The sequence below is a fragment of the Artemia sp. Qi Xiang Cuo genome, chromosome 4, assembly GCF_049724085.1.
Source record: "Artemia sp. Qi Xiang Cuo chromosome 4, ASM4972408v1, whole genome shotgun sequence".
In the NCBI taxonomy this organism is placed as follows: Eukaryota; Metazoa; Arthropoda; class Branchiopoda; order Anostraca; family Artemiidae; genus Artemia; species Artemia sp. Qi Xiang Cuo.
Genome location: NC_142797.1, coordinates 75,113,468 through 75,127,861, shown reverse-complemented (window position 1 = coordinate 75,127,861; position 14,394 = coordinate 75,113,468).

Below are 14,394 nucleotides of genomic sequence, written 5' to 3'. Positions count from 1 at the left end.
CATGGATTGAATGCCCACATAAATTCGAAATGTTTGGTCTTTCATCTCTTGTGAGCAATGTAAATGGTATACCACTTTACAATCTATCTTTTGATAAATCCTATAGAACAATGTATAAGTTGACCCTGCAAACCCTAGATCATGACTCTCAACTATTTGAAAATCGTATAACCGAAGATATGTTTGCTAAAACACATGGTATCATTGTACTGGATTTGTCTGGCACACAGGATATGAGTATAGTACGTACGGGGAGTGTGCGTTTAGAGTGTACATTTACCGACCCATTGGCTGAGAGTATCGCACTAATCTCACTAAATCAATATTAAACCTATTGGGAAATCACTCCCGAAGGAAGTTTTCTACTAGACTTTGCACCATGAACACCAGTCAAATAATCACTGTATTTAATATGGACCCATAAATTTCTCAGTACGCATCCTATGGTCTACCCTTTGACTTTCTTAAAAAAATTCAAAGTGTCAACAACATCTTTATTATTTTTAATAGCAGTCCGTTGACTGTGCTGACGGGTCATTGGCTGTGCATCTTTCAAACAATGAAAATGATTAAACTTTTTCATCCTCTTGGTCTACCCTATACATTCTACTCGCCTCACATCAGCAACTATATTGAGAGCAGTGGGAAAACTATTATTCAAAATCGAAAGAGGGTGCAGGATCTAAGGACTAAAAGCTGTGGCTTCCAAGCACTACTATATTTTGTGTTCCGATGTCGTGTCTATACTTACAAGCAGTTTCTCCACAGTTATGTTGACAATCAACGTCTGAATGACTTTCTAGTGGAAAATATCCTCTCAGACCTATATAGTATTGATTTCAGTGCCATAAGAGTAAAGTGCCTGAAAAATGTATGTGAATTTGTTTATTAATAAAATGCATATATATATACAACAATGTCTTTCAATCTTCACTTTTAGATTTTTACATCTGCGATGTATTTGCAAGTGTCGTGAACCACAAATGTCGAAAAAAACTTTGTATTCGCCGTCTATTGATCTTGATTTACTGAAAAGTCAGTGTCACATTTTCTACAGTACAATGTAACTTCACTCTTGTCATATCTCTTTGTATAGTCAATGATACTATTTGCATTCATATTATGAAATTCACGAGTTTCAATCTGTCTATTTGAAGAAATATCACATAAAATTTTTTCAACTGGTGAGTCAGATTCGGTAACTGCCAAATAAAAATCACTTGGTTTATAGTCATAGTAGGTAGTGTCATCGCAACGATGACGTAGAAACCAAATTGTCTTGTTACCCCAAAAGTTGAATCGTGGCCCGATTCCTCCTCCCAGAATAATTTAAATCCACGATGATACCAATCTCGTAGAAATAAACTAAAATCCCGTTTGGGATTCTTTCCAATCATAGCGGGGTAAGTATTCTCCCACTAATCACATTTTTCATAGTGACAATTGGAGCAGAGGTGCCATCTAGGGTGTGAGTCACACACCTCCTCAAGACATGAATTACATCCGTTAATTTGTACTGCATAGCCTCTATGTAATTTGCAAGGATTACATAATTTATACTTTTCACTATAGTCATCAATAATTGTACAATTCTCACATTGAGTCCAACTGCCAAGAGTGTAAATGGACAATGGACATATATAGAACATTTTTAGGTTTACGATGTCAACTCACTCACAGCTAAAACGAAACTGATCCTCTTCGTTCGATAAATTCAATGAGAGGGAAATGGTGGGAGAGAGGAGTAGCTCTGCACCACTACTTTTGTCGATGGATGGGGGGGAGCTATTTAAATTGAATCCATTGGCAATGTTTTCAAAAGTATATTAACACTGTGATTCTGCTTTGTTTCAATTATTATATCGATTAAATGACACTTTGTATTTGAGTAAAATTTTAAAAGTTTCATATAATAGTCCAATGGGGGAGAATCACTCCTCATTATATTGTCAAGTGTTCCCCGACAAGAGAATATCCTGCGTTTAAGAGATAACTCGAGAAAATCATCATCCAAAATCAAATGTTTTTCCATAAACACTAGATTTGATCTAATTCTCTCTTTTCTCATATTTATTCATTTTTAAATCCTTTCACACCAAGTGCTGACTCTAGACTGGCCCTGATTCGTCAGCCCTACCCAGAACAGAAAGGAAATATTTTTGATTTTGAAACAATTTTATTTAATAATTACAACAACAACATCAATAATACAGAGTATATACAATCAGCGATATTGCTTATTGTCTTCAATATGTTTAACTAATACACTTAAAGCACATTGAAGTCTATTCACATGTGCTATATCAACTTTAGCGGCAAAACATAATTGATCCTCCATTTTAAATTTGCTCAAGGATATCACATATCTTGCATATACTGCATCCCATTCCAGACATAGTCGTGATCCTTTCATAAATTCCACTACAATTCTCGATGCTCACACATCAGTATCACCGACGCAACCATCAGCTTATCAGAGTGTAATTAGTCCGCTCATAACCATCAACACACACATATCTCCAAATGTCTAGAATCAAACTGTTCTTCTTCTTCTTCTCACTCCTTTGAATTCTATTTACAGACTAATAAAACTATAGCAAAAACCCTTTCTTTATATTCCCTACTCTACTACTATGTAACCAACTCGCTGATTGTCTGAGAAGGACACACGTGATCTAACTGTTTTCGGGAAAGTCATAACATTTGGCTTGAACAACAACATCAAATACTATTTCTGGATCATCCATAAAACAGACATGAAAAACATCAAATAAATCGAACAATACACATAACCATCCATGAAAACAGACATAAATGTGAGAAAGTTCCTGTTTTTAAAATTCTCACTCACAAAAAACATAACACCTCCATAGTTTGTTGTTGACATCTGAGAAAAACATCAAATAAATCGAACAACACACCTAACCCTCCATGAAAACAACCATAAATGTGAGAAAATTCATGTTTTTCCATGTGAGAAAATTCCTGTTTTTTCATTCTCACTGAGTAAAACCATTAAACAGACATGAATTGCTGTTGACATCCATAAATGTGACAAAGTTCCTGTTTTTCAAATTCTCACTGACAAAAACCATTAAACATCCATGAAAAACATCAAATAAATCGACCAACACACATAACCATCCAACAAATCATCCATAAATGTGAAAAAATTCCTGTTTTTTCATTCTCATTGACAAAAAACCATTAACCACGTAGTTCTCGTGCTCAGAGATGGTGTTAACAAAAGTTGTAGATGGCAGCAGGGGTGAGGGGTGGGGCTCAATAAGGCCATTCTACTACTATAGTGTACACTTGACCAAATTCCGATTTGCGAGCCGCGTGCATCTCTTTGAGAGAATGAGTGTGGTTCTCGAAAAGAAAAAAATCTATGGGAATTGAAGGAAGTGCAACTTATATTTGCCAAAATGGAAACAAAGCAAAAATGAAGAAGAATTTTAAGCTGTTCATATCTAGCCATAAGATCATCATAACCAGAGAAAACAAATTAAGTCTTTATAAACAAAAATTGCAAAATAAATGGAATTTTTGAAACTCTAAGAGAACCATAAATCAGCAAATTAATTTTGGAAACTGGTGCCACAGTCAAAGTACCTCAATTTAAGAAAAGCTACTCGCAGATTACTGTCCAAATCCCGCAAAACACACTGTTTTGAGTCACTTTTTCAACAATTAATTAAAAAAACTTTTTCAAAAAAATAAGCTTTTCAAAGAAAAGTAAAGAACAGCATTAAACAAAAAAAGCAAAAATAAAATCAAATAATCTACCAAGCGTGAAACTACCACAAATCAGCATTGATAAGTAAATGAAACCCAACACGAGGAGAAATTATAATAAATAAATGAGTCAAACTCAAAACGAGCAGAAATTAACATAAGTTGGGCTCAAAACCCCTATGCCTTCCCAAGGCCAGAACATAATTTGCACTTTACTGAAAAAAATATAAATGTTTTTAATTTTATAACTTTAATAAATCAAATAATATTAAAATTTTGATTACTAAATATCAGTAAATGTATATTAAACTGACAATGCACATTCATTTGTATTTTTTTCAGTAAAGTGCAAATTTCTGTTCGTTTTGGGTTTCATTTATTTATCGATGCTGATTTGTGGTAGTTTCATGCTTGCTAGATTATTTGATTTGATTATTTGTTCATTTTCTGTTTAATGGAGTTCTTCACTTTTCTTTGAAAAACTTATTTTGTTGAAAAAGTTTTTTAATTAATTTTTGTTCGTTTTATATTGACATAGTCTTTTCAGAGAAAAAGAAAATAATACTTTAAATCCTTTCGTTTTTTTAAGAATTTATAGTTTGGCCTGCTATTTGTATGCTGGAGAAAAATTTTAACAACATACACCTTCTTAAAAATCTGGACACAAATAGTAGTGAATAATTTAGTTTCATACCTCCTCTAGTTGACCTGAAATGGAAAACTTGATATCATTTGCAAACAAATCTGTTTACTTTCTTTGATAGCTTGGATACACTTACGCTATTTTGATGTGGTTAAATTTTAAGAGCAGAAGTAGCCACAAAAGTTTGAACATAATACCCTCAGTTGTTCCTGGGATACTGCTGAGATGCCTTATTGGGAATTAGCATTATCAAAGTGCGTTTTGATTTAATCTTTTGGCAACATTTAGTTTTTAAACATAAAGGCAAATGAGAGGGTGGGCGTGGGAGGGGGATTAGTTTCACTCCAATCACTTTCGACTATTAAAAAGGGCATCAGCACTTTCTATATTTAATCGAATGAGCCCTTTTCGAAATTCCTACAACAACTCATTTGATACAAAGTGCCCTTGTCTAAACAACAACAACAGCAAAAAAAAATACATTTATATCCACATCGATCTTTACTATAAAAATGTCAAGCCTTCCAATTACTTTCGACTATTAAAAAGGGCACTAGGCCTTTCGAATTCCAAGCGAATGAGCCTTTTTCGAGTTTCTACGACAACGCTTTCAATAAAAACCTTATATGCCCCCAGGGGATCACTTACAACCCTCGACATGAGGCCTGAGGAGGGGGGAGGGGTTGTCATCCTCAAAGACCTAATTTCCAGAACTTTCTACTACGTTGAACAAAATGGCTATCTGAAAATTTTGATTGGATGTGTTTGGGGAAATGGTGGGCGTGAGAGGGTGGCTAGTTACCCTCCAATCACTTTCAACTATTAAAAAGGGCACTAGCCTTCTCAATTTCCAATTGAATGAGCCCCTTTTGAAGTTTCTACAACAACTCTATCTAAACATGATGTTCCCCCTGGGCATAACTTACAACCTTTGCCCTGGGGACTCTCGGGGGTTTGTCATCTTACTTCGTTGAACAAAATGGCTATCTCTAAGCTTTGATTGAATGTGTTTGGGGAAATAAAGGGCGTGAGAGGCGGGTTAATTACTCTCCACTCACTTTCGACTATTAAAAAGGGCAATTTTAATTTCCTATATATACCTTACATGCCTCCAGGGCACAAATTACCACCCTTGCACTGAAAGCTCTGATGGGGTTTTTATCCCAAAAGACCTAATTTCCAGAGCTTTAGACTACGTTGAACAAAATGGATATATCAAAATTTTGATTGGATGTGTTTGGGGAAATGGTGGGCGTGAGAGGGGGGTTAGTTGCCCATTAAAAAAAAACTTTATATGACCCCAGGGCATAACTTATAACCCTTGCCCTGAAGACTGCGGGGGAGTGTCCTGCTCGAAGGCATAATTTCCTGAACTTTAAACTTCGTGGAACAAAATGGCTATCTACAAATTTTGATCGGATATGTTTGGGGAAATGGTGGACTTGGAAGGGTGTTTGTTGGCTTCCAATCACTTTCGACTATTAAAAGGGCACTAGCAATTTCAATTTCCAATGAAATGAGTCATTTCTGAAGTTTCTACGACGACGCGTTCAGTAAAAGCCTTATATGCCCCAGTGCATAACTTCCAACCCTTGCCCTGAGGGCTGTGGGGGAGTGTCCTCCTCAAAAACATAATTTCTATCTGGAAATCCAAAACACTGAATGAAATGGCTATCTAAAAATTTTGATTGGATGTGTTTGGGGAAAAGGGGTGGGCAAGAGAGGGGGGCTAGTTGCCCTCAAATCAATTTCGACTATTAAAAAGGGCACTAAATCTTTGAATTTCCAATCGAATGAGCCCTTTTTCAAGTTTCTACGACAAAGATTTCAATAAAAACTCAAACAATCGAATGAGTCTTTTTTGAAGTTTCTACGACGACGCGTTCAGTAAAAGCCTTATATGCCCCCATGGCATAACTTATAACCCTTGCTCTGAAGACTGTGGGGGGAGTGTCCTGCTCAAAGGTATAATTTCCTGAACTTTAACTGCGTGGAACAAAATTGCATTCTCAAAATTTTGATTGGATGTGTTTGGGGAAATGGTGGGCGTGGAAGGGGTTTAAGTTGCCTTCCAATTACTTTTGACTATTAAAAAGGGCACAAGCCATTTCAATTTTTAATCAAAAGAGCCCTTTTTGAAGTTTCTACGACAACACGTTCTATAAAAACATTATATGCCCTCAGGGCATAACTTACAACCCTTGTCCTTAGGGCTCTGAGGGGGTTGTCATCCTCAAAGATCTAATTTCCAGAACTTAAAACTACGTTGAACAAAATGGCTATCTCAAAATTTTTATTGGATGTGCTTGGGGGAATGATGGACGGGGGGGGCTAGTTGCCCTCCAATCACTTTCGACTGTTAAAAAGGGTACTAGCCCTTTGAATTTCCAATCGAATGAGCCTGTTTTGAAGTTTCTACGACGACACGTTCTACAAAAACTTTATATGCTCCCAGGGCATAACTTACAACCCTTTTTCTGAGGGCTGTGAGGAGGTTGTCATCCTCAAACACCTAATTTCCAGAACTTACAACTACGCTGAACAACTTAGTTCAATCACAAGTGCTGTGGAATGTGTTTGGGGGAAGACTAGACGTGGGGGTGGCTAGGTGCACTTCAAACACTGTTTACTATTAAAAAGGATGCAGGTCCTTTGGATTTCCAATTATTTTTGCCTGTTTAGACATATCTACAATAACGTCTTCTATAAAAACCCAATACGCCCCCAGGGCAAAACTTACAACCCTTGCCCTGAGGGTTGTGAGGGAGTGTCCTCCTCAGAAACATATTTTCTATCTGGAAAATAACTACGCTGAATAAAATCGCTATCTCAAAATTTTGATTAGATGTGTGGGGGAATGATGGGCGTGCCGGGGGGGGGGGGGCTAGTTGGACTCCAATCAATTTCGACTATTAAAGAGCACTAGCCCTTTGAATTTGCAATCGAATGAGCCTGTTTTGAAGTTTCTACGACAACGCCTTCTATAAAAACCTTATATACCCCAGGGCACAACTTAACACCCTTGCCCTGAGGGTTGTGTCCTCCTCAAAAACATATTTTCTATCTGGAAATCAACTACGCTGAACAAAATGGCTATCTCAAAATTTTGATTGGATGTGTTGTGGGGAATGATTGGGCGTGGGGGGGGGGGGCTAGTTGCCCTCCTATCACTTTCGACTATTAAAAAGAGCACGAGCCCTTTGAATTTCCAATCAAATGAGCCTGTTTTGAAGTTTCTACGACAACGCCTTTTATAAAAGCCTTATATACTCCCAGGGCATAACTTAAAACCCTTGCCCTGAGGGTTGTGGGGGAGTGTCCTCCTCAAAACATATTTTCTATATGAAAATCAACTACGCTGAACAAAATGGCTATCTTGAAATTTTGATTGGTTGTGTTTGGGGGAATAATGGGCATGGGGGGGCTAGTTTCCCTCCAATCACTTTTGACTATTAAAAAGGGTACTAGCCCTTTGAATTTCCAATCGAATCATTCTGTTTTGAACTTTCTATGACGACGACTTCTATAAAAACCATAGAAGCCTCCAGGCCAAAACTTAAAACCCTTGCCCTGAGGGTTGTGAGGGAGTGTCCTCCTTAAAAACATATTTTCTATCTGGAAAATAACTAAGCTGAATAAAATGGCTATCTCAAAATTTTGATTGGATGTGTGGGGGAATGATGGGCGTGCGGGGAGGGGGGGGGGCTAGTTGCGCTCCAATCACTTTCGACTATTAAAAAGGGCACTAGCCCTTTGAATTCCAAACGAATGAGTCTGTTTTGAAGTTTCTACGACAACGCCTTCTATAAAAACCTTATATACCCCCAGGGCATAACTTAACACCCTTGCCCTGAGGTTTGTGGGGGAGTGTCCTCCTCAAAAACATATTTTCTATCTGGAAATCAACTACGCTGAACAAAATGGCTATCTCAAAATTCCTATTGGATGTGTTTGGGGGAATACTGGGCTTGAGGGGGGCTAGTTGCCTTCCAATCACTTTCGACTTTTTAAAAGAGTACTAGCCCTTTGAATTTCCCATCTAATGAGCCTGTTTTGAAGTTTCTACGACAACGCCTTCTATAAAAACCTTATATTCCCCCAGGCCATAACTTAAAACCCTTGCCCTGAGGGTTGTGAGGGAGTGTCCTCCTTAAAAACATATTTTCTATCTGGAAAATAACTAAGCTGAATAAAATGGCTATCTCAAAATTTTGATTGGATGTGTGGGGGAATGATGGGCGTGCGGGGAAGGCGGGGGCTATTTGCCCTCCAATAACTTTCGACTTGTAAAAAGAGTACTAGCCCTTCGAATTTCAAATCGAATGAGCCTGTTTTGAAGTTTTTACGACACACCCTTCTATAAACGCCTTCTATACCCCCCGGGTCTTGTGTAAAACCCTTGACCTGAGGTTTGTGGGAGCGTTTCCTCTTCAAAAACATATTTGTTGTGTAGAAATCAACAACGCTGAACAAAATGGCTATCTCAGAATTTCTATTGGATGTGTTGCGGGGAATCATTGGGCGTGGGGGGGGGGGGGGCTAGTTGCCCTCCAATAACTTTCAGCTTTTGAAAAGGTCACTAGCCCTTCGAATTTGCAATCGAATAAGCCTGTTTTGAAGTTTCGACGACAACACCTTCTATAAAAACCTTATATGCCCCCAGGGCATAACTTAAAACCTTTGCCCTGAGGGTTATGGGAGAGTGTCCTCCTCAAAAACATATTTTCTATCTGAAAATCAACTACGCTGAACAAAGTGGCTATCGCAAAATTTTGATTAGATGTATTTGGGGGAATGATAGGCATGGGGGGGGGGCTAGTTGCCCTCCAATCACTTTCGACTATTAAAAAGGGTACTAGCATTTTGAATTTCCAATTGAATGAGCCTGTTTTGCAGTTTCTACGACAACGCCTTCTTTTAAAACCTTATATACCCCCAGGGCATAACTTAAAACCCTTGTCCCGAGGATTGCGGGAAATCGACTTCTTCAAAAATATATTTTCGATCAGAAAATTAACTCTGGTGACAACAAGGGATATCTTAAAATTTTGAGTGGATGTGTTTGGGGGAATGATGGGCATGGGGGGGGCTAGTTGCCCTCCAATCAATTTCAACTATTAAAAAGTGTACTAGGCCTTTGAATTTACAATTGAATGAGCCTATGTTGAAGTTTCTTAGATAACACTTTCTATAAAAATATTATATACCCCCAGGGCATAACTTCAACCCTGTGTACCGAGGTCTGTGATAGTGAGCCCTCCCCACGCGCTTGTTTTCTGTCACACAATCACCTACACTGAGCAACCTTGTCATTTCAAAATGTTTATTTGATGGGTTTGGGGGACTGACGGGCGTGTTCGGGGAGGGTGGCTAGTTGCCCTCCAATCACTTTCGACCATTAAAAAGGGCACTAGCCAATCCCATTTCCAATCAAATAAGCCCCTTTCGAAGCTTCTACAACTCCTTCGATACGAAGTGCCAGGATGGAGAAAAAAACCAAAAACTCATTGTGCTCACATCATTCTTTACTTCGGCAGCGCTAACGCGCTGCCTATGATAAAGTTTATAAAATCAGAGCACCGCAAATGAGCATTTAATGGAACTAAATCGCACCACCCCAAAGGACTGTGAACCCGGTTTCAGAACAATTCACAGCCATGTTACACATACCAGCCATCTACCAGCAAACAATACTGTCATAATATAAGGAATGAACGATCAAAAATGGGGTTTTTTAAAGCTTTTTTCTTTGTGTTTCTGGCACTTTCCTTAAAATTAATTTTTTATTCGTGCTGAAGAAGAGAGGCGGATGTTTTCTCGAAATATTCGCTTTTTGTGTATTTTTTTTTCGTGTTTTTGTTTGGCTTTAAAAACCCCATTTTTAATCATTTCTTCTATATATTATGGTAGGCCAATTGGCAGGTTTAAGAGGATAATCTTCAACCTTTATAATCGTTCCGAATATTCAATAATTTACAACTCAGTGAATCATTTAATCCCCCACTACTAATTTTAGTCCACCCTAACACCACTATGGGGCCACGCACGCAGAATTTCCCTTTCGGGGATGGGAGCGGGGGAAGGAGCTTATGACACATCGGAGACACCAAATCATATCACAACACCGGAACCTTTTATACCTAGCCTATCTTCGTTAGGTAAAATCAGATGGTTTTTCAGGTTATTTAAAATGTGTTCTTAAGAGAGAAGAGGGAGTAAGAATTTTTTTTAAATGATTATATACAAATTTCACTTTTATCAGCTATTTCAAGTAGTAGAAAATTACAAAATAGTTATCCTTATATTTGGCAGGTTTAAGAAATTATCTTCAATAGCTATGATGTAATAAAATTTAAATATATGAATTTGTTTTAAGGCTGTACTTAACGTCCCAAGGCTACCGGACAAGAGAGGACGATTAATAAACCATCAAAGTACTCAAAGAAATAAAAATTCCATAACAAAGGATGTTTTTGATATTTTATTTTTATACTGGCTCTCTTAATGAAAGATTATTAGAATGCAGCGGCCAGCTCTGTTATAGTATATAACCCAAGAATAAAAATTGACAGCCACAGGATTGTACACGCAATCCTTTGCTTTTGATAGACAGACCCATCCCTATCTACTTTGTTTGCATTGGGATTACTATAAAAAAAGAAAGAAAACTTATAACGATTGATCCTATTCTATCCCTAGAGCCCTGTCTTGGTCTTCATCAGTGTTGTAGACAGTTTAGTGTAAACTAATAGGAGATGTAGAGGCTGTGGACGGAGATGCGGCAGCGTTCATGATGGTAACCCTGAAATCTAAATGACAAAGTTTTCGCCACCCTATCAAAAAGTCATCAGCACAAATCTGATTAACAATTTTGTTGAAGAAGTCTGACAGAAAATAATTAGTAAAATTTATAACGGCATTCTCAAGCAATTCAAAAGATTTTCGGAGAAAATTGTGGATGGATTCTGAGCGCAAAATCAAAAACGATTGAAAAATAAAACTTTGAAGTTTCTTCATTAAAAAAAAAAGAGCGGCGGACGACTTCTGTCTTTAATAGCTTTTTTATTGCAACTCTTTACTGGTTCTGAAGTTGAAAATGCTTTGTTTACTTCTGAAGGCCCCATTTCTAAATTCCCCATTAACATGTTTCTGCAAATACTTAGAAACCCTTGGTAGCAGAGTGGATTTGCCTATGTTTGGAAATAGGGGTCCGGAGTTGGATCCCAGCTGTTATAAAACTGAGAGGGAAGGGGAGTCCTTGGTTAAATAAATCCGCAGGAAACAAATATGGTCCCACAACAACAACAATTGCTTAAACAGTCATAATTCCAGGAACTAATAAATTGTTAAGAACAATTATGAGGGCTGGAACAGGCGGTTTGTTTACCACTTCCAAAATAAAAAAAGGGGCAAAGCATCGGTGGCTAATAAACGCTGAAATGACTGTCAAAAAAGACTTGCTTATGTGGGAGAGGTTATGACTAACACAACTGGCGATCCTCAGGCTAGATGTTACATTTTTTCAGTTGATTAAATGACGTGTTTATTTACTTTTTGCGTTTTTTTGTACATTTGATGAAATAAAATAAAAAACTTAACGTTGTATCTCGAAACATTATTTTATGCTATCTACAGAGGATTAGTTGACTTATTAATAATTGACTTATTAATGTCGTTTTCCCTCTTTTTCTTCTTCCATGTTTGATTTATTTGACTTATAAATAATTGACTAATTATTAATAAAAGACTTTTTATAGAACATTAAATGCGTAATGTGAGAGCCTATCTTTCCATGCTATCTTTCCAGCAATTAGAGAGCCTTTCTTTCAAGCTATCTTTCCAGCTGTTAGAGAGCCTATCTATCAAACTATTCGAGAGCCTATCTTTCAAGCTGTCTTTCCAGCTATTAGAGAGCCTATCGCTCAAGCTATATTTCCAGCTGTTAGAAGGCCTATCTTTCAAGCTATCTTTCCATGCTTCAAATGATAGGGCAGTATTTCGGTGAACAATATTGCACGGAGTTCAGATGCTTTAATCCAACACGGAGTTCAACACGGGTTGCGCAGATTATTGTTTTCAGTGCCATATTCAACACGGGCGAATGCCTTCTCAGAATCCCTGTTCAACTATGCTATTCTGGCGGGTTACAATTTTGAGGAACCCTTGTGCAACACGCTTGAAACCCTTAAGATGAAAACACTTCGAAGTTTTTCTGGATTGAACACAGAGAACCTGAAAATGATTTTTGTCAAACCCACTCAAAACACGCTTCAAACCCGGTGCTGAATACACAACTCAAGCTTCGGATAAATTCGTCTGTATTAACCGTTCTTCGTATTCAGTATGCTAATTCCTATATAATTGATTAAATAAAAAAACAAGTTTTTTTTAACTGAAAGTAAGGAGCAACATCAAAACTTAAAACGAACTGAAATTATTCCGTATATGAAAGTGGCTGTCCCCTCCTCAACGCCTCGCTCTTTACGATAAATTATTTTATTCTTTATAAAAATAAAGTTGTGAGACAGAGTCAAACTTTAGCGTAAAGAGCGAGGCGTTGAGGAGGGGACAGCCCCTTTCATATACGGAATAATTTCTGTTCGTTTTAAGTTTTAATGTTGCTCCTTACTTCCAATTAAAAAAACTTGTCTTTTTAATTTAATTTTTGAACGTTTTTGAATTGAAGCAGGTTTTGAGTTTGGCTCACCGTACATGAACAATTAAAACAAAATTTGCATATTAATTTTGCTTTTATTTGGTTAAATGGCTTTTCCGAAAGTTGTTTAATTTTGTTTACGAACGTTTTTATTAGTAATAAATATACGTAACCTACGAATTAACTTATGTAACGAACTTCTATATTCATATATTTTTAATATGTATATTAGGGGGTTCGCCCCCTAGTCAATACTTCGCTGTTTACGCTGAAGTTCGAATTTTGTTCAAATTCTTTAAAATGACCCCTTAATCACAAAGGTCTTTAATTAGAATAAATAGCCCTTATGAAAGTACAAAAAAATCTTTGGCTTAAAGAACAAGGTATTGACTAGAAGGCCAACCAAATCATATACGTAACAGTTTCTGTTCTTTTTAAGTTTTGATGTTGCTCCTTATTTTTAGTTGAAAAACTTTTTTTTTAAATTTCTGATCGTTTTTTAAATAATGCTGGAAAATCCGGCGCCCCCTTCATAGTGATGTCCCTTCCCCCATGAAAACTTCCTCCATGGAAAGATCCTCTCACATAGCCCCCGATCCTCCCTCTGCACTACCAGAAAAAATCCCCCTTGAAAACTTTGTATACCTCCCAATAACCGATACTATATGTAAACATTGGGTAAAGTTCATAACTTTAAGTCCTCCCCCGGGGACTTTTGGGGGATTAAGTCATCCTAAAAGACATAATTATTATATTTTCGACCATGCTGAACAAAAGGGATGTCTCAAAATTTTGATTGGGGGATTTCGGGAAAAAAATGAGCGTGGGAGGGGTCCTACTTGCCCTCCAATTTTTTGGGTCACTTAAAAAGGGCACTAGAACTTTTAATTTCCGTTCGAATGAGTCCTCCCATGATAATCTAGGACCACTGGGTCGATACGATCACCCCTAGAAAAAAAGACGCATCCGTGATCTTCCTTAATACAAAATTCCACATTTTTGCAGATAGGAGCTTGAAACCTCTACAGTAGGATTATCTGATGCTACAGGAGGGTTCTCTGATACGCTGAATCTGGATTTTCATTAAGGTTCTATAGCTTTTAGGGTGTATTTTCCCCTTTCATCGAAAATCAGGCAAATTTTCTCAGACACGTAACTTTTGATGGTTAAGACTTAAGTTGATGCAATTTATATATTTGAAATCAGCATAAAAGTCCGATTCTTTTGATGTATCTATTGGTATCGAAATCCGTTTTTTAGAGTTTCGGTTACTATTGAACCGGGTCGCTCCTTGCTTACAGTTCGTTACCACGAACTGTTTGATTACTGTCAGGAGATGGCTTTATCACTATTATCC